Genomic DNA, 25,674 nt, shown 5'->3' on the forward strand with positions numbered 1-25,674 from the left:
ATTTTATGGAAACAATTTGATGCAGCGCAAACTTCAATCAAATGATAATGCCCATACAGCGAAGCTCATGGTATTATAACCCAGAGAAATTCTGCTGAAACTAGGCTACATCTACATTCATAAGTGAATGCACCAATTTGTAAGTCGCTCTGGATAAGAGCGTCTGCTAAATGACTTAAATGTAAATGTAACCCAATGAAAGACTTAACTCATCCCCAAATGAGTATTTAGTATATTTTTATACACGTGATAATCTACTCAAATGAAGGCCTATTAATGTTGCAAATTGTCCAAGAATGGTTATTGTTGTTTATTTTGAGCGTTGTTTATGTCATGTTATTCGCCGTTTTTATAAAGTGTGTGAAGCATTCAACTTTATTTATATAATCCACTATTATGATACCATCATTTAACTGCCAGAAACAGCAAAGGCTGACTAAAGCTATTGATCTGAACACGCACAGACCAACATCAAAGAAAGGAACATTAAGGAATTTTTCTTTTTGCACTGCTCTTGCTTGCCCCCTCAGATAAACAGAACTTTGTTTGTGTTCCCAAATGGCACCCATTTCCTTTGCAGAGTGCATTACTTTGAACCAGAGTCCATTAGACGACTGGCTGGTCTATTCGCTGTAACCAGCTGCCACTTCCTCCACTCCTCACCCTCTCCACGCCGTCGCTCTCTCCCTCTCCTCGCCGTCGCCCCTCTCCTCTCTCCTCTACCGTCGCCCTCTTCTCTCTCTCGCCGCGCTCTCTCCTCTCCTCGCCCTCCCCTCTCTCGCCGCGCCCCCCTCTCCCCCTCGCCTCTCTTCCCTCTCCTCTCTCCTCTCCCGCTCGCCCTCTCCCTCCTCCCATCGCCCCTCCCCTCGCTCTTCTCCGTCGGCTCCCCCTCTCTCTCGCCGCTCGCCCTCTCCCCTCCTCTCTCCGTCGCCCTCTCTCTCCCGTCCCCCCTCTCTCCCTCCTCTCTCTCCGTCGCCCTCTCCTCTCTCTCGTCCGTCGTCCCTCTTCCCTCTCTCATCGCCATCCCCCTTCTCTCTCTCCGTCGCCTCTCCTCTCTCTCCGCTCGCCTAGCCTCCCCATCTTCTCTCCCGTCGCCCTCTCCCTCTCTCGTCGCCCTCTCCCTCTCTCTCTCCCGTCGCCCTCTCCCCCTCCGTCCGCCCTCTCCTCTCCTCTGCCCGCTCCCTCTCTCTCCCGCGCCCTTCTCTCTCTCTGTCGCCCCTCTCCCTCCTTCTCCCGTCCGTCCTTAGTTCTCCCTCTCTTCGCCATCGCCCTCTCTCTCTCCGTCGCCCTCTCTCCCTGCTCTCCCCCCCTCTCCCTCTCTCTCGCCGTCGCCTCTCCCTCTCTCTTCGGCCATCCCCTCCTCTCCTCCTCTCCGTCGCCCTCTCCCTCTCCTCTCGTCTCTCCTCTCGCCTCCTCCGCCCCTCTCCCTCGTCCCCTCTCTCTTCGCGCCCGTCTCCTCTCCCTCTCTCGCCTCCGCCCTCTCTCTCTCCCTCGCCCTCTCCCTCTCTTCTCTCCGTCGCCCTCTCTCGCCTCTCTCTCTCCTGTCCGCCCTCTCCCCTTCCTCTCTCCCGTCGCCCTCTCCCTCTCTCTCTCGCCGCTCGCCCTTCTCCTCTCTCTCGTTCGTCCTCTCCCTCTCTCTCGCCACGCCCTCTCTCTCTCCGTCGCCCTCTCCCTCTCTCTCTCCGCGTCGCCCCTCTCCCTCTCTCTCCCTCTCCCTCCTCCTCCTCTCTCCGTCGCCCTCTCCCTCTCGCTCGCCGTCCCTCTCTCCCCTCCTCTCTCCCGTCGCCCTCTCTCTCCCTCTCCGTCGCCCTCTCTCTCGCCGTCGCCCTCTCCCTCTCTCTCTCCGTCGCCCTCTCCCTCTCTCTCTCCGTCGCCCTCTCCCTCTCTCTCGCCGTCTCGCCCTCTCCCTTCTCTCTCGCCCTCTCCCCTCTCTCTCTCCGTCCCCTCTCCCCTCTCTCTTGCCGTCGCCCTCTCCCTCTCTCTCGCCGTCCCTGCCCTCTCTCTCGCCTCGTCGCCCTTCTCCCTCTCTTCTCCGTCGCCCTCTCCCTCTCTCTCCCGTCGCCTCTCCTCTCCGTCGCCCTTCTCCTCTCTCTCGCCGTCTCCGCGCCTCTCCTCGCTCTCGCCTCCCCTCTCTCTCTCCGTCGCCCTCTCCCTCTCTCTCTCCGTCGCCCTCTCCCTCTCTCTCGCCGTCGCCCTCTCCCTTCTCTCTCTCGCCGTCGCTCTCTCTCTCTCTCTGCCTCGCCCTCTCCCTCCTCTCTCCGTCGCCCTCTCCCTCTCTCTCTCTCGTCGCCTCCCTCCCTTCTCCCGCCTCTCCTCTCCCTCTCTCTCGCCATCGCCCTCTCTCTCTCCGTCGCCCTCTCCCTCTCTCTCGCCCGTCGCCCTCTCCTCTCTCTCTCTCCCTCCCGTCGCCCCTCTCCCTCTCTTCTCTCCGTCGCCCCTCTCCCTCTTCTCTCTCCGTCGCCCTCTCCCTCTCTCTCCCGTCGCCCTCTCCCTCTCTCTTCTCCTCGCCCCTTCCTCTCTCTCCGCCGTCGCCCTCTCCCCTCTCTCTCCCGTCCCCTCCCTCTCTCTCTCCGTCGCCCTCTCCCTCTCTCCCCGTCGCCCTCTTCCCTCTCTCTCGCCGTCGCCTCTCCCTCTCTCTCCCCTCGCCCTCTCCCTCTCGGTCGCCCTCTCCCTCTCTCTCGCCGTCGCCCTCTCCCTCTCTTCGCCCTCTCCCTCTCTCCTCGCCGTTCGCCTCTCCCCTCTCTCCTCGCCCCGTCGTCTCTCTTCCCCTCTCTCTCGCCGTCGCCCTCTCCTCTCTCTCTCGCTCCCCGTCGCCTCCTCCCTCTCTCCGCCTCGCCCTCCCCCTCCTACATGCTAACTTCATCCTCCTGCATCAGCACGTCGGGTAACTCTGGCCCCTCGCTCTATTCTTTTCTTCCTCTGTTGCGCTGCTACCTAATGAGAGATCATTTCATCATTATCTCTTGATATATTTGTCATGACTGCACAACTTGAAGAAGACTTTCTTGCCAAAGCTGACTCTCCTCGCTACCCTCTCTACTCATGCTGTAAACCAGTACAGATGAGCGCTGGCCACCTGTCTCTTTTCTTTCTGTCCTTTGCGTATTTTGAGCTGGTTCCTCCTTGCTGCAGTAATTATTGACGCTGGTGCTCCTCTCCCTTCTTACCACAGTTATCGTGCACCGGCTCCTCTCTCGCTTCTGCTGACCGTCGCTACCGACTCCTACCTTCTCTTCTGTTCCACAACACAACTGCATTGAGCCTTCAACACATTAAGCAAGGAAAATTAAATATCCACAAAGGCCGTACTCTGTTCTACAAACAACGGCACACTCCTCTCCTCTCTTTTAATTTTAAATGCATTTCCTGCATCGGTGACTTACTCTCCTCGCATGACAACGTCTCCTGTCCTCGCCTTGGAGAGTCACATCGCCCAAGCATTCGTGTCTCTGTCTGCAAAGCTGTCGCCGAGTGCGAATCTGCGGCATACAATCTCTCTCCGGTCGTCCTCTCCACTCTCTTCGACACACACACACACACACACACACAGCTGACAGGCAGGGAGAAAGAGAGGGCATGGGCTGGGAAGCTGCAACGAGCTGCGCTACGTGTGTCGGTGTTAATTTCGTCAACAATAACTATAAACAAAATCTATATTTGTCAACTTCCTCTTTTTCCTGCCGTAAACTAATGACAAAAATGAGACAAGATGCCCTGAAAAAAACTATAACCATTACAAATGACTTTTCAATTTAATTGACGCAAATGTAATGAGACGACAATTCCGTGTGAGACTAATGGACATTCAATTTCCCATGAATCTCCTTTTCATGAAATTGTGTCCAATCATAAGCATGCATACCGTTGCATACTGTTGCAGAATATTTAATGCAATCCTCTCATTGACGATAAGGTCTTTGAAGTTAGCTGGCTCTTTCCCACACACAACTCCCCAGCGGTCACTTCAATCAACAGTCTCTCTTTTGAACTAATGCGCAGCCAGGACACTTCAATTGTAACTTACCTCAATTAGAAACAATAATGTCTTTGATAATCTTTCCTTTGATATAGGCCATTTTTTTTCTGATCACATCAAAAGCTCTAATTAGCATGTGCGCTGTTATTCATATCATCTTCTTTTGGCGCTCTTGCGGTCAGAATGCGCGAGTTGCGGCTGCTTTTTTTCGATTGGAAAAACAAATGATGTTTGCTGAATATTAATACTTCTGATATATATGGAAAGCTCAAATTCTCCGATTTTCAAGGAAATCACTGTGATTTACCCCCACTCCGACGGTTATGACGGGGAGACAAATTAGAGCTATATTTTCTTTACCTGTAGCCAAGGCTTTATAGCCTACAGAGCCTTCAGAAAGTATTCATACCCCTTGACTAATTCCAAATGTTGTTGTGTTTCAGCCTGAATTCAATATCTATTTCTGTCTCACCCATCTACACACACTACCCCATAATGACAAAATGAAAACATGTTTTTAGACATTTTAGCAAATTTATTGAAAATTAAATACAGAAATATCTCATTTACATAAGTATTCACACCCCTGAGTCAATACATGTTACACCTTTGGCAGCGATTACAACTGAGTCTTTCTAGGTAAGTCTCTAAGAGCTTTGTACACCTGGATTGTACAATATTTGCACTATTGTTATTTTTTAATTCTTCAAGCTTTGTCAACTTGGTTGTTGATCTTTGCTAGACATCCATTTTCAAAATTTGCCAAGCCAATTTAGTTCAAAACTTTAACTAGACCACTCAATGTTGTCTTGGTAAGCAACTCCAGTGTATATTTGGCCTTGTGTTTTATATTGTTGTCCTGCTGAAAGGTGCATTTGTCTCCCAGTGTCTGTTGGAAAGCAGACTAAACCAGGTTGTCATCTAGGATTTTGCCTGTGCTTAGCTCTATTCCATTTATAATTATCCTAAAACATCTCCCCAGTCCTTGCTGATGGCATGATACAGCCAACGTCATGCTTGAAAATATGAAGAGTGGTACTCAGTGATGTGCTGTGTTGTATTTTCCCATAACAACGCTTTATTTCTTTCCCACATTGTCTGCACTTTTACTTTAGTGACTTATTGCAAAAAGAATGAATGTTTTGGAATATGTCAATTCTGTACAGGCTTCTTTCTTTTCACTCTGTCATTTAGGTTAGTGTAGTGGAGTAACTACAATGTTGTTGATTCATCCTCAGTTTTCTCCTGTCACAGCCATTAAACTCTGTAACTGTTTTAAAGTCACCGTTGGACTCATGGGGAAATGGTTTCCTTCCTCTCCGGCAACTGAGTTAGAAAGGACGCCTGTATCTTTGTAGTGGCTGGGTGTATTGATACACTATCCAAAGTCTAATAACAATTATTTTTATCTACCAATAGGTGTCCTTCTTTTCAAAGCATTGGAAAACCTCCCTGGTCTTTGAGGTTGAATCTGTGTTTGAAATTCACTGCTCGACTGAGGGACCTTACAGAGAATTGTATGTGTGGAGTACAGAGATGAAGTAGTCGTTCAGAAATCATGTTAAACACTATTAGTGAGTCCATGCAACTTATTATGTGACTTGTTATGCAAATGTTTAATCATGAACTTCTTTAATCTTGCCAAAGCAAAAGGGGTTGAATACTTATTGACTCATTACATGTTGGCTTCATTGTTGTGTATAGGCCAGTGACACAACATCTCAATTTAATCCATTTTAAATGCAGGCTGTAACACAACAAAATGCGGAACAAGTCGAGGGGAGTACTTTCTGAAGGCACAGTAAGTGGTTAATTACGGCTGGAATTGTTTAAAATCACAGTGTTTCCAGCTAAGGTTCATGAGGAGATAGTAGGCCTAGCTGAATGTGCACGTGATGGAAGTTAAATAAACAGATATATATTATTTAAATTAACAAAATGCGCTGACTGTTAAGTGACAAAAAATAACTGGGACTAAAAGTAAAGAAATTGTCGACTGATAATAACTGAAACTAGCGAAGTATGGAATGACTAAAATGTGACTAAGACTTAAAGGTATTTTAAGACTAAAACTAAGTCTAAAACCAAATCTTAAATAGCTGCCAAAATGAACACTGGTGTGTGTGCACACATGCAAAAGCGCAGAAACACCAGGGTGTTCCTGCGTGTGTGTGTGTGTGTGCATGTGTGTGTGAAAGTCTACTTCGTATTTTCTGTTTGTTCTCTCGGGCGTGTATGTGTTTTTGTACACCACGTGTGTGGTCGAGTACTTTTGTTTTCCCTGTGTTCCGTCTCTGTGCATTTGAACAACGGTTTCGTATTAGTGTGGGCGTGAAAGGACAGAGGGACATGGACAGTCGAGGGACATGACCACAGGGCCACTAATGGGTCTTCTATTGAGGCTAGCCACCTGACATTCAGAGACCTTTTCTTCAGACATGCTTTTGCTGCCACATCACATCCTATCACACACACATCTGGCACACTCTCAGTGTGTATGTCATAGTCTCATACCAGCGTGGAGGTGTGTGTGTGTGTGTGTGTGTGTGTGTGTGTGTGTGTGTGTGTGTGTGTGTGTGTGTGTGTGTGTGTGTGTGTGTGTGTGTGTGTGGGGGGGGGGGGGGGGGGGAAAAAAATTTGGGGCCCCAAAAAAACCTCCTTAAAACAAAACCCCCCTTTTGGGGAGCCCAGCCCCCCAAAGAAAAAAAAATTGGGAAAAGGGGGATAAAACCAGGAAGAAAGCACAAACACAAAGATGGAGGATCTTGAAGATTCCAGGCACACTGGGCCGCCGAGCTGACAGGGTGCCAGAAAACAGCCAAAACACAATAAACAAAACAAAAACCAGCCAATGAATAAAATGAAAAGAGAAAAAGTAGCAGCACAGTGAGCCTTATCGATTGTCCATATTGACCTTCACGAGGCTGAAATTATGGATTTTTAGCTCAAAAGGGATGGGGGGAGTGTGTGTGCGTGCTTTCAGGCCTTCATGTGTGTTTGAGTGCGTGTGAGTCAGGATATTAGACTTTCTCTTATCCTGGCATGCTCCCTTCAGCATGCCAAAGCCCATAACCTAAAGAATGCCCGCTCATATCAAATGTGATTGATCAGCCCACTTCTACTTGGAGATGAGACTTTGTGTGTGTTTGTGTGTGTGTATTTGTGTTTGTGTGTTCCTGTGCTTTGCATATTTGTTGAGAGAAAGATAGAAGGAAAGAGAGGGGGAGAGAGAGAGAAAGGGTCCAAATCAAGACAGAATAATAAATGGAGTGAAGCACTACATCACCAAAAGTATGTGGACACCAGCTTGTCTAACATCAAAATGCCTATATCATGGGCATTAATATGGAGTTGGTCCCCCCTTTGCTGCTATAATTAGCTCCACTCTTCTTTGAAGGTTTTCCACTAGATGTGGGAACATTGCTATGGGGATTTGCTTCCATTCAGCCACAAGTGCATTAGTGAGGTTGGGCACTGATGCTGGTTCGCAGTCGGCGTTGCAATTCATCCCAAAGGTGTTCGATGGATGGCCTCCCGAGTGGCGCAGCAGTCTAAGGCACTGCATCGCTAGCTGCGTTACTACAGATCCTGGTTCGATTACTGGGCTGTGTCACAACCGGCTGCGACCCGGAGACCCATGAGATGACGCACAATTGGCCCAGCATCAGCTGGTTTAGGGTAGGGTTTGGCCGGCCGGGATGTCCTTGTCCCATCGTGCTCTAGTGACTCCTGTGGCAGGCCGGGCGCAATGCACGCTGACACAGTCGCTAGGTGTACAGTGTTTCCTCCAACACATTGGTGTGGGTGGGTTCCGGGCTAAGCGATCAGTGTGTCAAGAAGCAGTGCGGCTTGGCGCGGTTGTGTTTCGGAGGATGCACGGCTCTCGACCTTCACCTCTCCAGAGTCTGTACGGGAGTTGCAGCGATGGGACAAGGCTGTAACTATCAATTGGATATGACAAAATTGCGGCGAAAAAGGGGTCCAAAAATAAATGAAATGAATAGTTTTCGATGGGGCTCTGGTCAGAGGTCAGGGCTCTGTGCAGGCCAGTCAAGTTCTTCCACACCAAACCATTTCTGTATGGACCTTGTTTTGGGCACAGGGGTCTTTGTCATGCTGAAACAGGAAAGAGCATTCCCCAAACTTTTGCCATAAAGTTGTAAGCACAGAATCATCTAGAATGTCATTGTATGCTGTAGCATAAACATTTCCCTTCACTGGAACTAAGGGGCCTCGCCTAAACCATGAAAAACAGACCCATACCATTATTCCTCCTCCACCAAACTTTACAGTTGGCAATACATACAATTCGGGCAGGTAGCATTTCTCCTGGCACCCGTCAAACTCAGATTGTTCCGATGGACTATCAGATGGTGAAGCGTGATTCATCACTCCAGAGAACACGTTTCCACTGCTCCGAAGTTCAACGAGCTTTACACCACTCCAGCCGACACTTGGCATTGCACATGGTGATATTAGGCTTATGTGCGGCTGCTCGGCCATGAAAACACATTTCATGAAGCTGCCAACTAACAGTACTTGTGCTGACGTTGTTTCCAGAGGCAGAGGCAGCTCTAGCAGGGCTGAAATTTTACGAACCGACTTGTTGTAAAGGTGGCATCCACTGAGCTGTTCAGTAAGGCCATTCTACTGCCAATGTTTCTATGGAGATTGCATGGCTGTGTGATCGATTTTATACACCTGTCAGCAGTAGGTGTTTCTGAAATAGCTGAATCCACTAATTTGAAGGGCTGTCCACATACTTTTGTATGTATAGTGTACCATATTCCCACTCTGGACAGGTGTGTGATCAACAGAAAGGGCTGAAGTGACCAGTGCTCTCTCAGCTGAGTCCCCCAGGTGCCTGGATCAGGACTAGCTGATCAGGCTCCATTACAAAAGATTGGCCCCTCATGTGGGAGTTTTCAAAATGAATAGCCCTCGCCAAATGACTCTTTAGCATTTGAACCGTGCATAACATTGTATGAGTCCCAAATGGCAGCACATTCCCTATTTAGTGCACTACTTTTGACCAGAGCTCATAGGGCTATGGTGAAATGTAGTGTACTATAGGTAATAGGGTGCCATTTGAGATGCTGCCATTACCCTCTTACTCCTTCTTACCAATTATTATTTTAATGGCATGCACTAGGTTACTTAATAGTCCAGAAATGAGGTGTAAAACGCTGATGCTAGATTTAAGCTAGGCTGTGCAAGGCCGAGCATAACAATTTTGAGGCGAGTCAATCAAGCCTGTCTCTGTCACTCCTCTACTCTATGTATGCGTCCCAAATGATGTACTATTCCCTATATAGTGTGCTAGTTTTGACCATAGCCCTATACTTTTAGTGCACTGAAAAGGGTATGTGGTGCCATTTTGGACGCATCCTATATAATCTTTCCCCAGCACATTGCCAGGCACTGGAAATTCCGTTTTTTTGCACACTTTACCCCAGGTACCTTGTACAGTTACTACCTCTCTCCTTATCGACAGATGAGCAATGTATACTTATCACTTGATAGCTGCTGAGTATAGCGTGTACTGTGCTTTACTTCAGTGCTGGGTCATTTATGCTGACAATACACTCTGGAGTTCAAACGATATATACTATATTAGTAGAACTTGTTCGCTTTTTCATTTTCTCATGAAAGCCTTTTTTTGTGTTGTGTTTTATTGTTTTGTTTTGTTGACCCTACCATAAAGCAAGGGTGAGGTGCTCACACAAGTCATAGACTGTTCTCTCTGCTACCACACGTCAACCGGTACCAGAGCGCCAAGTCTAGGTCCAAAAGGCTCCTTAACAGCTTCTAACCCCAAACCATAAGACTGCTGAACAATTAATTAAGTGGCCACCCAGACTCTTTGCACCCACCCCCCCCAACTCAATGTTTATTATCTATGTATAGTCACTTTACCCCTACCTACATGCACATTACCTTGACTAACCTGTACTCCCACACATTGACTCGGTATACAGCCTCATTTTCTATTTTTTACATTAGTTTATTTAGTAAAAATGTTCTTAACTCAATTTTCTTAAAACTGCATCGTTGGTTAAGGGCTGGTAAGTAAGCATTTCACGGTAAGGTAAACACCTGTTGTATTCGGCGCAGGTGACAAAGAAGATTTGATTTGTGGGACACTTGTATTGGGGCATCTGTCTCCCTCTCGCATGTCATTAGGCCCCCTAGGCAAGTTAGGGGAACACATTTATTAACCTTGAAATGAATCCCGGGCCTGGGCGGCCTTAGTGTATAGTGTATATAACCAGAAAATGAAAAGGCCCTTGATGTACAGCCCGGGACTCCTCTGTGGCCGGACTGTCATTACAGGCACTTACTTTTTTCATGAACCAGACCCTTTATTCTCTCGGCTTCTGGATCAGGGGATTGATTTCTTTCTGTAAAATTGGTTTTCTTTATATATTTTTTTTATTGTAGTTGCTTTTTGCCGTGGATGGAAGGAGCATGCGGGCACACACACACACACACACACACACACACACCACAACACACACACCACACACACACACACCACACACACACCACACACACACACACAACACACACACACACACCACACACACACAACACAATACACCACACATACACACCAATACACAGTCTCTAATCGCGGTCACATTAGCTGTAGTTGAGTTGAAGTTGACCCTTGGTCTCCGAGAGAAAACATCAGTCCTGAAAGTTGAAGCCCTGCTTTCAGGAAAAGTTTAAGTTGAAATCCTCCCTGTCCAAGGTTGCCCTCTCTCTTTATCTCTCCCTTTCTCTTTCTCTCTTCATCTCATCCCCCACTCCAGCAGCTCTCCATCCGTATCGCTCGTCTTACTTTCTCAGACCCTGTACTACTCGTCTTGTTTTTCTCTCCCTTCTCTTTGTCAGACTCCGTCTCTATCTCTCCATCTCCCTCTCCGTCAGCTCTGCCTAAGCTCTGCTCCTTCCTAAATGGGGTCCGTGACCCCTACGTCCCCCGTTCCCAAAAGACGACTGTGGAACAGTCAGCAGACCACGGCTTATCCGCAGATTTTGGGGGGGGGGGGCGAAGAGGAAGGTCCCACAAAGTCTCAAATCAACACACCGCTGATGGATAAAGCTGGTCGGAGCTCCAAAATCGAAATGAAGTCTCACCGATTTACTGATCGATGATCGCTGATCCGCCTACTCCCCGCAGAGATCGAAGCGCTCGAGATGATAACAACACTGGAATTATATCAAACGGATATACAGTTGAAGTCGGAAGTTTACATACACCTTAGCCAGATACATTTAAACTCAGTTTTTCACAATTCCTGACATTTAATCCCAGTAAAAATTCCCTGTCTTAGGTCAGTTAGGATCATCACTTTATTTTAAGAATGTGAAATGTCAGAATAATTGTAGAGAGAATGATTTATTTCAGATTTTATTTCTTTCATCACATTCCCAGTGGGTCAGAAGTTTATATACTCTCAATTAGTATTAGGTAGCATTGTCTTTAAATTGTTTAACTTGGGTCAAACGTTTCGGGTAGGCTTCCACAAGCTTCCCACAATAAGTTGGGTGAACTTTGGCCCATTCCTCCTGACAGAGCTGGTATAACTGAGTCAGGTTTGTAGGCCTCCTTGCTCGCACACGCTTTTTCAGTTCTGCCCACACATTTTCTATAGGATTGAGGTAAGGGCTTTGTGATGGCCACTCCAATACCTTGACTTTGTTGTCCTTAAGCCATTTTGCCACAACTTTGGAAGTATGCTTGGGGTCATTGTCCATTTGGAAGACCCATTTGCGACAAAGCTTTAACTTCCTGACTGATGTCTTGAGATGTTGCTTCAATATATCCACATATTTTTCCTCCTCATGATGCCATCTATTTTGTGAAGTGCACCAGTCCCTGCTGCAGCAAAGCACCCCCACAACATGACGCTGCCACCCCTGTGCTTCACGGTTGGGATGGTGTTCTTCGGCTTGCAAGCGTCCCCCTTTTTCCTCCAAACATAACCATGGTCATTATGGCCAAACAGTTCTATTTTTGTTTCATCAGACGACAGGACAATTCTCCAAAAAGTAAGACCTTTGTCCCCATGTGCAGTTGCAAACCGTAGTCTGTTTTTTTATGGCGGTTTTGGAGCAGTGGCTTCTTCCTTGCTGAGCAGCCTTTCAGGTTATGTCGATATAGGACTCATTTTACTGTGGATATTGATACTTTTGTACCTATTTCATCTTCACAAGATCCTTTGCTGTTCTTGGATTGATTTGCACTTTTCGCACCAAAGTACGTTCATCTCTAGGAGACAGAACGCGTCTCCTTCCTGAGCGATATGACGGCTGCGTGGTCCCATGGTGTTTATACTTGTGTACTATTGTTTGTACAGATGCATGTGGTACCGTCAGGCATTTGGAAATTGCTCCCAAGGATGAACCAGACTTGTGGAAGTCTACAAAAAAAAAATCTGGGGTCTTGGCTGATTTCTTTTGATTTTCCCATGATGTCAAGCAAAGAGGCACTGAGTTAAAAGGGATTCCTTGAAATTCATCCACAGGTGCACCTCCAATTAACTCAAATTATGTCAATTAGCCTACCAGAAGCTTCTAAAGTGACGAAATCATTTTCTGGAATTTTCCAAGCTGTTTAAAGACACAGTCAACTTAGTGTATGTAACATTCTGACCCACTGGAATTGTGATACAGTGAATTATAAGTGAAATAATCTGTATGTAAACAATTGTTGGAAAAATTACTTGCTTCATGCACAAAGTAGATGTCCTAACCAACTTGCCAAAACTCTAGTTTGTTAACAAGACATTTGTGGAGTGGTTGAAAAACGAGTTTTAATGATTCCAACCTAGGTATTGTAAACTTCCGACTTCAACTGTACATATCAAATGCCATGTTTTGATATTTAGAGAAATTAGGCAGATATTGTTACTGCGTCTCGAAATGTGCTTCTAAAAAAATGGTATACTGAAGTTGAATCACGCTTCTTAAAATAGTTTTTAATAGTTGACTTAAAAGTGTATCTTTTCAAGATGAAGCATATACCACGATAAATGAATCCGTAATGATGAGTTTGATGTGTAACATTTTGTTTTCTTAATTGAGATGTAAGAGTGTTATGAAAGTAAATACAATTCTTACTCCATATGTTTCGATGCATTTGATGATACATTCTACTCTCGTGTCAACATCTATTTAAAGCAGAGGTTGGAACTGGAATAATTTTCCAAATGTTTAGTTCTGAACAGAACCAAAAACCCATTTTGTTTCGTTCCACTGTTCTAACCAGCAAAATAAAGTTCGGAACCGTTTCGAAACCCCAAAAAGTACAGATTTATATAATTCCTTTCTGTTCCCTTTTAAACCTGTTTTTACATTTAGCTCAACATCAAATGACTTCAAATGACTTTTTGCCGTAACATCATGGTTATCACGTTTCAGGTAAGTAACAAAAGTTTATTACTAGTACAGGGGCAGGCAAAACGGTCCCGTCGATGTGGATAGGGGGGCGCTCCCTCTGCTGTTTCCTGAAGTCCACGATCAGCTCCGTTGTTTTGTTGACGTTGAGTGAGAGGTTATTTTCCTGGCACCACTCTCCCAGGGCCCTCACCTCCTCCCTGTAGGATGTCTCGTCATTGTTGGTAAAAATCTGAGATTAAATATGTTTTCAGCAATGCCACACACTAAAAGGTGATTATTATTTTACTACATTCTGTTAAATTGTTGTGCTCTCTCTTTCTATTCACCCCCCCTCGTTAATCAGCCTCATCCACACAAGGTTGCCTCCCAAATGGTACCCTATTCCTTATTTAATGCACTTATTTTGACCAGGGCTCTTGTTAAAGGCGTTTTATCCCTTCTGCTACTAAGCGGCGACTCTCTCTCGACAGATGAATAATTCACCTAATTCCATGTATTATCAAGTGTAAATCCTCTAAGTAGGCCCATTAATGCTTATTGTTATCGGTAACGCCCAGGCCAGATGTTTGACTCGGTGACATGCGAGGGGCCACGACGTTTATAATGCTGATATTTCTCTCTCATGACGTGCCCTCTGGATAACCTTCCCCAAGGAAACGAGATGACATTAACATGCTAGAACACTGATGTGCCACTCATGGGCTGCATCCCAAATGGCACCCTATTCCCTACATAGTGCATTACTTTTGCCCATCGCCCGTAGGGCTGCCATTTGGAACGCACGCTTCTATACTTAATAAGCAATAAGGCACGAAGGGGTGTGGTATATGGCCAATATACCACAGCTAAGGGCTGAGTTTCTGTAGGACGCAACGCGGAGTGGCTAGAAATAGCCCTTAGCTTTGGTATATTGGCCATATACCACAAACCCACAAGGCACCTTATTGCCATTATAAACTGGTTAGCAACGTAATTAGAACAGGAAAAAGTAATTTTTGGTCAAACCCATGGTATATGGTCCCCGATATACCACGGCTTTCAGTCAATCAGCATTCAGGTCTCGAACCACCTGCTGAACACTCGATGAGTTGTGGAGTGTCTTTACGCCACCATGCTAAAGCCTGAGGCCCCTAGTTTTGGAAATGAAATGTAGAGATGCAGATGTAGCCACCTTGGAACTGTTTGTATTGGGTCCGTGTTCGATGTTGTTCTACTTCGTCCCCTCCTTGGGCTCCCGAGTGGCGCAGCGGTCTAAGGCACTGCATCTCAGTGCAAGAGGCGTCATTGCCTTCCCTGGTTTGAATCTAGGCTGCATCACATCCGGCCATGATTGGGAGTCCCATAGGGCGGCGCACGATTGCGTCTTCCGGGTTTGGCCGGGGTAGGCCGTCATTATAAAAAAAATTCTTAGCTGACTTGCCTAGTTAAATCAAATCAAATCAAATAAATGTAAGTGATGGTTTTGATGTGTAATGTTATGTTGCTGTTTTACCGGTGTACCAGAACAGAGTCATAATGTGCTTCCTTAACGGCACTTCAGCGATAATGTTTTATGTCAGTGTCGTTCAAATTGGATGAATCAAAAGGTAAATAACTTAAGGTAAAAGCGGCCACTCCTGAAACAATGACAGACCAGCAATACATGTGTGTCAACGCAACACAATGGTCCCTAGGCAACAATTTCTCAAAGAGGCGAGGACATCTCTCCAATGAGATGCCTATTATTCATGAGTGCTCATTTGCTGCACGTGAGAAACCGGTCCGTAATGCAGAGGGTGGCGTGAGTACGGTATGTGTGTAATGGCAGCCTTCCCCCTCTTCGTCTGAAGAGGAGGTGTAGCAGGGATCGGACCAAGACGCAGCGTAGCTCGTGTTCAACATGACTTTAATAAACAAGACGACACTGTGAACACTTACAACTAACAAAATAACAAACGTGGCAAACCGAAACAGCCCTATCTGGTGCAGAGAAAACACAGAGACAGGAAACAACCACCCACAATCCCCAACACAAAACAAGCCACCTATATATGATTCCCAATCAGAGACAACACAAAACACCTGCCTCTGATTGAGAACCATATTAGGCCAAACATAGAAACAGACAAACTAGACACACAACATAGAATGCCCACCCAGCTCACGTCCTGACCAACACTAAAACAAGCAAAACACATAAGAACTATGGTCAGGACGTGACAATGTGTGTGTGTTCAATTATTTATCATAGAGTTTCTCTTGCCGTATCCGTGTTTTCCTCAAGTAAGGTTTCCATGGTCCTGAAAGGCCTTAATGAATATTATTTGTGTAAGTACATAGGTGTGTGTGTGTGTGGAGTGAGAGACTATTAAACAGCCAACAGCAGGGCCGAGCAGCAGAGAGCATAGATACAAACTTAATTTGGAGGCTGAAAAGGTCACATCTGGGGCTTGTCTCTCGACTGGGTGTAATAAAAAAATGTGACCTTTTGCTCTGGGAAATCCCGAACCTCCACCCTGTTTTCAGTTTGAGTCCACCGAGACGAGTCTCTCTCTCTCTCTCTCTCTCTCTCTCTCTCTCTCTCTCTCTCTCTCTCTCTCTCTCTCTCTCTCTCTCTTCCTCTCTCTCTCTCTCTCTCTCTCTATCTCTCTCTCTCTCCACTTTATTGACATGGCAAGTTCAATTACTTACATTGTCAAAGTATACATATAACAAAAATGGTGGGGCCAATAGCAATAAGGCATCAATATTAATAGTAGTAGTGGAAATGGGATTACCATTAACAGCAACTACAAAAACAATATTAAAGAGAATAACAATGCAATAGTAATAGGCCGGTCTCAACATGACTGAGAAGCCACATGACATGGTATGAAAGCTGAAACAAAACCAAAATGGGAAATACTGTTGACATTACATTGCACATTTCACTGGCTGTCCCTCATGTTGTGGCAGGAGGACACATTTTGTCTTTTCACCCAATAAATATATATTTTTTCTTCATCTTTTATAGTTTCAAATTCATTGTACTGCATGATCATTTTTGAAAAGAAAGGTTCTCTTAGATCGGAGTATTTGTCACAGTGTAATAGGACATGCAGCTCTGTCTCTACCTCTCCCCTGGAGCAGAGTGAGCACAGCCTGTCCTCTCTGGGCATCAAGTTTTGTCTGTGACGACCAATCTCTGTAGCCAGACTGTGCTCACTGAGTCTGTACCTAGTCAATGTTTTCCTCAGTTTTCTATCAGTCACAGTGTTCAGATAGTGTGCCACCATGTACTGTCTGTTTAGAGCCAAATAGCATTGAAGTTTACTTAGATTTTCTGAGGTGTCTTTCCAATAGGTGATTTTTCTTTTTGCTTTGTGATGATTTGGTTGGGCCTGATTTTCTGAGGGATGTCCTGAGGCTCTATGGGGTTGGTTTGGGTTAGTGAACTGAGCCTCAGAACTAACTGGCTGAGGGGACTCTTCTCTTGTTTCATCTCTTGATATTGTCGGGTTGTGTGATTAAATGTTTCGGAGTCACTTGTTTTTAGATGGTTGTTACATTTGATGGCAATTTTTTCTGTTTGAATAAGGAGGGGGTATTGGCCCAGTTCTGCTCTAAATGCGTTATTTTGAGTTTTTCTTCGTACCTGCAATACAGTCTTTCAAAACTCTGCATGCAGTATTTCGAAATTGGATGTTTGTCCCATTTGGTAAATTCATTATTAGAGAGTGGACCCCAGACTTTTTTTTGCCATATAGAGCAATTGGTCCTATAACTGATTGAAAACATTTAAGCCGGATTCTAATTGGAATTTAGATTGTAATGTTTTTTTAATGGCATAGAATGCCTTTGTTTTGGTTTACTTGTTTGTCAATTAGTGTGGAGGGTATAAATGTGGTATGTTGTGCGGTAATTTGTTAAAAATCCAATCTGGCTTCTGCTCAGGACATTGTGTTCATCAAGGAAATGACAGTCTGCTATTTATGATACTGCAGAGAATTTCCCCAAAGTTGCTGTTAACACAAATTCTTTATCTATTTGGGCCAAATCCTTGGTTCCAAATATCAGGGGAAAATACCTGCAGTGAGGATAACGTTGAAGATGTTGATTATATCCAATTTGAATTTGTGGTCTGTATATTTCAGTATTTCATTTAAAATAGCATCAGCACTCTCTCAATCTCTTTCCAGAATGGATTCATGATTTCTGAACTGTGATTTAGTTACAAAACACTTTCTTATTGGTGGCGCAGTTCGGGTGAAGACAGTTTTGGGTTGATGTAAATAGACGGCCTGGCTGCGCAGGGAGAATGGGACGGGGCACACGTCCCTGCCAATTAACAGAGTGACCCACGTGTCCGCTGTCAACTCGGTTCAAACTGCCGCCGTCTGGCGGTTGCTGGTGGTTCATCCCAAATGGCACCCTATTTCATAGATAGTGCACTACTTTTGACCACAGCCCCACAGGGCTCTTGTCAAAAACAGTGCATAATGTAGGGAATCGGGTTCCATTTGGGACGCAGCCCTGTAGTTTCCGGCGCGAGGAGATCAGAAACACACATTAGAATGCTTGTCTAACGGTTGTCCCATGTTCATTCCACTAATTGCTTTTTCTAATTACAAAGCCTGGTTTGTCTGTTCTTAGGACTTGTCAGTGATGCGTTAGAAGGGTTAGGAGGTTGGCAGCCCGTGTTAGGGACAACAGAGAAATATACACACGGAGTGTGCATGTGCTCGTACTCTCGTCAACATGCTTGTCCGTTTGAAAAGGAATCAGTGTGCCAATGCAGTAGTTTACAGAATCGAGTGAGCAACAATATAAACCTGCAAATTTTTAAGGATTTTAGTGAGACAGTTCATAAGGAAATCAGTCAATTGAAATAAATTCATCAGGCCCTCATCTATGAATTTGACATGACTGCCCACTCACTTGGGAGCCAGGCCCACCCTCTGGGAAGCCATGTCCAGCCAATCAGAATGGGGTTTTCCCCACAAAAATTGCTTTTCTACAGACAGAAATACTCCTCAGTTTCATCAGCTGTCCGGGTGGCTGGTCTCAGACGAAACCCAACAGGTGAAGAAGCCAGATCTGGAAATCTCTAAAACGACGTTGGAAGCGGCTTATGGTAAAGAAATGAACATTCAATGTTCTAACAGCTCTTGTGGCTATTCCTGCAGTCAGCATGCCATTTGCTCCCTCAAAACTTGAGACATCTGTGGCATTGTGTTGTGTGACATTTTAGAGTGGCCTTTTCTTGTGTGATGATAATGCTGTTTAATCAGCTTCTTGATATGCCACACCTGTCAGATGGATTATCTTGGCAAAGGAGAAATGCTCACCAACAGGGATGTAAACACATTTGCGCACACAATTTGAGAGAAATAAGCTTTTTGTGTATATGTAACATTTCTGGGATTTTTTATTTCAGCTCATGAAACACATTACGTGTTGCGTTTATATTTTTGTTTAGTATATATGCCATACCATACCATCATGTCCACCTAATCATCCCCCCTGTAACACTTCCTCAGGTCATTTCCCCAAAAAATACAGTATGTTCTCAGTCATCCTACCTGGGGCCTGTTGCACAAAACTAGGATAAGGGATTAAGCCAGGATATCTTGGTGATCCTGGCTCAATTGATCCGTAATCCGGTTGCACTAAAGATGGATAGGGGGCAGGAGGATATGTTATGGTATAAATTACCATGGAGATTTATTCTGTGGAGCTAGCCTGCTCCAGACCAGGCTAAATTCCAGGATCTATTTAATCTCATCCCTAATGTCAGTCAGCAGTCACCACAAATGGAAACCAATAGTTATTTCACTGCTCACTATACATTGTTATCACATATAACTAGACCCACTGTTATTATTTAAACGTTTGTGATCATTTAATTTCAATGATTTTGGATAAAAAAATGATTTTTAGATGATGTTGCTATCATTAGATAATTTACAGTTTCCCATAACTATAAGGCTATATATAAAATGATAGAATATAGGGCCACAGAGGGGAAAAAAAACACAAGTTCATAATATTGTAACCAGTTGTTTTAAAAGGAGGACAGTTGTTAAAATGACAGATGTGGGCATTTCGTGAAATTGTACTTCAGTATGGTTTCATAAACAAAGACATGCTGATGTGCCAGAATATTAAGTATCACATTGTCATAAGTATCAAAACTGTAAAAACAATATGTAGCTTTTCTGCAGAAAGAACCAGCCTCATAAATTTATGACTTTATCCTTTTTCTTCAGTGTGGCCCTAGTACTCTGTCATATAAACAAATACACATTCCATATGAATATAAAAACACCAATGTGTAAACATTATGTTCCTTTATTGAATAAGGACAAAACAAAGCAGGTAACCAATCAGCTCCTTCGAAACTGAAGTCACAGTGACTCTACAAGATGGAAAGCACAGAATCAAGCATATTATACAAAATGATACATACACATTCAAAGGTCTGTATATAACACACCCTTGCATGTCTGCACACTAAAATAAGCAGGACAAATCCATACACAATCAACTGAACAGACAAATAATGGATGCAGTAGCCTCCCTGCAGCCTTGTATTACACACCAGTAAACCGCACAAACATCATAAGAGGGCCAAATCGTCAAAAAACGAACCCAAAAAAAACCAAATTCCTCTGCCACCGCAGGACATATTTAACCAAAATTGAAAGCACCACTACAACTAAAATAATTCAACACATATTGGTCCCTCAGCACCGACCCCACTGTCGTCATCAGGGAAGATTGCCGGATTGTCCGCCATCATGGCGGTGCACTCTGGGGGCCCTCTCCTTCCTCAGGCAGGCCACATTGTTGGAGGACAGCACAAGCCAACAGTAATATCACATGCCCCTAACAGGCTGACCCCTTAATTTGTGAAGCAGTGAAAGGCGTGCCTCAAGGAAGGCCCACAAGGTCATTTCAAACCTCTAGTCCTCTGGTCCTGGCTAGGCATGGTTGTAGGCTCTGCTAGTGCTCCGGGGGTCTGTGAAAGTTCAGAGAAAGAGCTGGCAGCCAATACCCCCCGTCTCCCAAGCAACACACCATAGAGAGTTCTACCGTCGGAACCACAACATCATACATACACCTCAAAGTAAACCACAGGAATTCGTCTGACACAGCCATCAATGGTATAAATAAAAATACGGGCCTGTTGTGTAGCTTACCTTGTGCATAGGGCACTGATATGATTTCAGAGGCCGATAAGAATTCTGGAGTCATGTGACTGAGCCAGGCCCATTTGATGCCCACAAGCTTGGCCTTATTCACGACAGTTCACGATTGCCAGACCATCTATCGGAAAATCACCAAATGAGGAAATAGTACACCAATCAATGCAACCAATCACAAGAACCAAACACAACACAACCAAATCCAATAAACCACACAAAAACAACAACCCAAGCACACACACCCAAACAGACAAACATACGACACCCTGCACAAACCACCAACCCACAAACACCAATACCAAACGAAACAAACCACAACACAAACCCCCCAAAACAAAACAGCTCACCCAAACAAACCAAAATAAAACAACCCAACACACAACAGAACACCAAAACCACCACCAACACCACCACAAACACACAACACAAAACCAAACCTCAATACCAAAAGCACTACCACCCACAAACCCAACTACAACCCAACACTACCCCCCCCCCCACACCTCACCCCCCAACAATCCCCAAACACAAAACACAAGCCCCATACACACACAAAAAACCACCACACCAACCAAACACAACAAACAACCAAAGAAAAACTACACCACAATCACAACCCAAACAACAAACAAATTACAAAAACCGCACACCACAAAAACACACTAACAAAACACACTAAACCAAAACACACACCAACACACAAAACCACAACACACACAACAAACGGCAACACACACACACACCTCCACACCACAATCAAGAACAAACAAAACACACCTAAAACCACAACACACAAATTAACACCCACACAAAACACCCAACAACAAACAACCAACAACACACACAAAACACACAACACCACACCCAACCCAACACCAAATCACACCACCCAGCACAACAACCAACAAAAATCAGAAAACAATAAAACCAACCCACCCAACGCCAACTAAAACACGAAACACACACCCTATCACACACACACAACAAACAAAAACACACACACATCCCAACACCCCCCACAAAACTAACACACACCAAAAAAACACCACACAAACCAAAACAGAAAAACAAAACAACCCGACCACACCAACCTCTACCAAACACCACTCCGAAACACCCAAAAAACAACCAATAAACAAACACCCAAGACTATAGACACCACACTACCACCAAAAAAAGACACACAACACAACAAAAAAATCACCAAAAAAACACAACACACAAAAAACACAAAAAACAAAAACACAACAACTCAAAGCACATCGAGACCAACACACATAAAACACACAATCCACTGAACAACAAACCAACACACACACACAAACACACAATCCACCACCATCCACAAACACCCAAACAGCCAAAAAAAACAACCCAAACACAAACCAACAACGACAACACCAAAACAACACTACAAGAACACTACAACACACCAAAAAACACATAACAACAACCTACCACAACCTAACCCACCACAACCACAGCCCCCAAACACCTCCGCACAACAAACAACCAAAACAACCACACACAAAACACCCACTACCTAAATAACCAACGAACCCACCACAGCAAACAACCACCAACACAGACACCACAATAACCACAACACAGCACAACACCACCACCACACCCACACAACCCAAAACACACACACCACAAAAACACCACACACAACAGAAACACACCACAACCAACCCCTCACACCAGCACCAAAAAACCCAAACACACTCACCCACCAACACACCAACAACAAACACAGCACCACACAACACAAACCAACACGAAACTCACCCACCCAACACTCACCCCAAACCACCCCAAACAACAACCAAACACACAAAACATCAAACAGAACCACGAATAACACCCAAGCCCGCAAAAAACAACCAAACCGCCCCCCACACACACGAAACCACCTCCCACAAACACAGCACAACACAAACCAACATGGCAATGCACAGAAAACTGTTCTCGTCAATCTCGGACCCATTATCCCACAACAAAACAGCTCTATGCTTCACCTAACCATCTAATGTGTCGAAACAGGCAATACTCTCTCCTATATCACAAACGAACATCGGACCCACACTGAGCACTCGCAGGGGAGGCTCTTTATCCTTACATGCCTGTGTGCTGTCCACTGCACCAATGGAACATTGAGGGACAACCCTGTCCACACCAAAGTACATGAGTTATCCTACTATTTGTTAACAGTTGTCCTTGTAATGTTGTTAGATCCCTCTTACCTGCAATCCTATAAAACTCCTCTTCACGCAACATGTCATACCAGAGTCTTTCTGCTGTCGCAGCGAACAGGAAACGACTGAAAGACCATCCTCTGCTATCCAGCCACCTTCGACATCCAGCCATGCATCACCACAACACTTCCCTACATCTGATAGCGAGCCAAACAACTTCGCCGCTCCTTTATCAGCTTTCCGAGCTCACTCCCCCACCCTGCACACGCTCACAGGAAGCGCTCTCCACTAGCTACAAACACAAACCAGCACGCCGCACACCGACGCCCTCCACACACCCAACCAACCAAAACCACTCCTTAGCCATCCGCACTCAAGATCATGGCTCCACATCGCAACGACATACCACGCAAGGTCCCGCTTCACCATCCTCGAGGACACAACCAACGCCACTACAGTCTGCATCACACTACACTGACACTGACTCTGCCAAACAAACCTCGTCATCGCTTCCAGACGCATCATACGCCATGGACACTCGCAGAACCTATCTGAAGACACCAGTAAGCCGCAGGGTACCAACCGGTCCCTGAAGACCCTTTCTCGCCTGAAGGCTCTCCTCAGCACAAGTGCTTCTTCATCCACCACATCTCGCACGAATGGGCATGCCATTGTCAGAGCAAAAGGAACACACAATTTTGGCCTTCATATAGGCTAGTGGCCACACCTGGTGCTGGGGGGTGGGCAAAAGAGGGCGATGCCTTATAACGATGACTTGGTTGTACTGATTGCTGGGAAAATAAAAAAAAACCTTAGAAAGATGCCACCGTCCTGTGTCTCACAATAAGAGCTCATATGTCATGGCTCACTTGACTTTACGAGAATATACCTAATTTTTATTTGAGCTGTGTCATCTCTTGGAGCTGGGGGAGGAAAAAAATAATGATTAATACATTTGTGTTACAGTTAGCATACAGTGTACATTGAAGGCATATCTCACCTCCCTCTCAAGTTTTTTATTTCAAGGTCCAGTTTCCTAATTGTCCTCTTTTTTATTTCGGACTCCAGTGCAAGATTTTCCATCTTTTTCTTCTTGTACTGAATGTCTATGTCTGCCAGTTCTATTTGGCGCCGGAGGTGGTTGCCATACAACTTTCTGATAGCTTGTGAGCTCTGTGAACACAATACAATTAGCGCAGCGGAATTTGGCAGGAGTGGTGTCCTTTTATTAATACGCACTATGTTGCCAGGCTGGTTTCCACTGTATAGCATCTGGGTCCTGTAAAAGAAATTAGATTTTTGATTTTGATGAGGACTCCTCACCATTGTAGAGTAAATAGTACTTTCACAGTCTAACATGATACCTCATGCCTTCTGGAATCCAGAGAGATGGTCTCCTCCTCATCATCGTCTCCATCATGTGCTGTTGCTGCTGCACTGGGGCCTTCACCCTATCACATTTAATCGGATTCATATTGAAGCTAGTAGACAAGACATGCCAGGCCTACAGTATGCCTTTGATGGAGTACTCACTGGATCAGCATCGTCTGTGCTGTGCTGGTGGCTCTAACAGGAACACAGTGCTGCCAGACACTGCAAGGCAATAGTAAACCAAAGTCAGACAGTCCAAATTGATTCAATATGAATGTGGTTGTACCATGTAGAGATGAAGGACATACCTTGAATGAAGCGGGTGGCATCTTGGGAGGAACCTATGCTCGTCTCTTTCCCCCCAGGGATCCCCTCTAAGACGGCCTGCCTTTATTTAGCTCCAAGCGCATGTTCCTCTGCTGGGTAAGTCAGCCTTTGGTGACCCACCACCCGTGCCTTGTCTGTGGGTATTCTTTTTCACTGCTAAAACAGTACAGACAATGTGTGAGCAGGCACCTTCTGGGTACAATATATGCTTGTGCTTTGTTAAATATTAGTCAGGGACCATACCATTCTGCAGAATGTCTTGTATTTGATTTTGACCTGCTGCCATGTCCTTTTGGCCCGTTCATGTTTAATCTACACACCACACACACACACACACACATTTATGGAGTCACACTGCAAAAAATTACTTGGTATTTTTGTCTTGTTTTCAGTAAAAATATCAAAAAATTATCATAGCTTTATACAGTGTGATGGAGTTACTTTACACAATATTCACTCAATCTGCAGTGCATTTCAATTAAAAAATTTAACCGTTTCATAATTACAGTACAACTCATTTTTGGAGATGTGAATTAAATATTTGAATTGTAATTGTGATGTTTCAGCGGAGCGGTGAGTGTGTAATTGTGCACTACTTACGCATTCAGGCGGTCTGCAATACTTGCCACGCTTTTTCTCTTTGCTTTATCACTGTGGCGTGTTGCCTTTCTTCTTAATTATACTTTTACCTCCTCGTATGCCTCCATGAGGATTTGTGCTTCCGACGGGGAAAAGTACGCGGCTCTAGTTGCCATGGTAAATCAGTTAATCTGTGATCTGTGGCGGGGTCTATTTGAGTGAGCCGTGAGCGCGCACCTATCCAGGATTGGTTTCACCTGGCTTAATGAATCCGTGTCTGCTCATCCTGGCTTGGTCTTTGTGCAACCAATTAAGCCTGGACGCACATGTTTTGGCTTCATTGAGCTCAGCTGAGTCATTTATCCCGGATGTCTTAATTCTACTTTTGTGCAACAGGCCCCTGGTAAAATAAAAGTAAATATTTGTATTATTGTTTTGTCAGTTGATCGTGTGGTCATACATTTTCTCTCACTCACTCATTCGAAGTCAATTGAGTTAGCCAGCCAGCCAGTCAGCCAGCCAGCCAGCCAGCCAGCCAGCCAGCCAGTCACTCGGCCAGTCAGCCAGTCTCTTACTCAGTCACTCATTCTCCTACCTGTTCATTTCTTTAAATGGCCCCATGATATCTAGCATTAATTACAGTAAACTA

The 25,674-nt window shown here is 45.1% G+C and overlaps 1 protein-coding gene and 1 long non-coding RNA gene across 2 annotated transcripts in view; one reads left to right on the forward strand and one right to left on the reverse strand.

The window, feature by feature from the left end:
• LOC112080654 (catenin alpha-2-like) overlaps window positions 1–25,674 on the forward strand; it is a 611,175-nt gene that overhangs the window by 149,636 nt on the left and 435,865 nt on the right.
• LOC139027449 (uncharacterized) lies at window positions 23,729–24,275 on the reverse strand. The gene is made up of 3 exons (XR_011479531.1): window positions 24,113–24,275; window positions 23,988–24,027; window positions 23,729–23,921 (listed from the first exon to the last, which is right to left on the reverse strand). It is a non-coding gene; the product is annotated as an uncharacterized lncRNA (long non-coding RNA).

The sequence above is a fragment of the Salvelinus sp. IW2-2015 genome, unplaced genomic scaffold (assembly GCF_002910315.2).
Source record: "Salvelinus sp. IW2-2015 unplaced genomic scaffold, ASM291031v2 Un_scaffold16412, whole genome shotgun sequence".
Lineage (NCBI taxonomy): Eukaryota > Metazoa > Chordata > Actinopteri > Salmoniformes > Salmonidae > Salvelinus > Salvelinus sp. IW2-2015.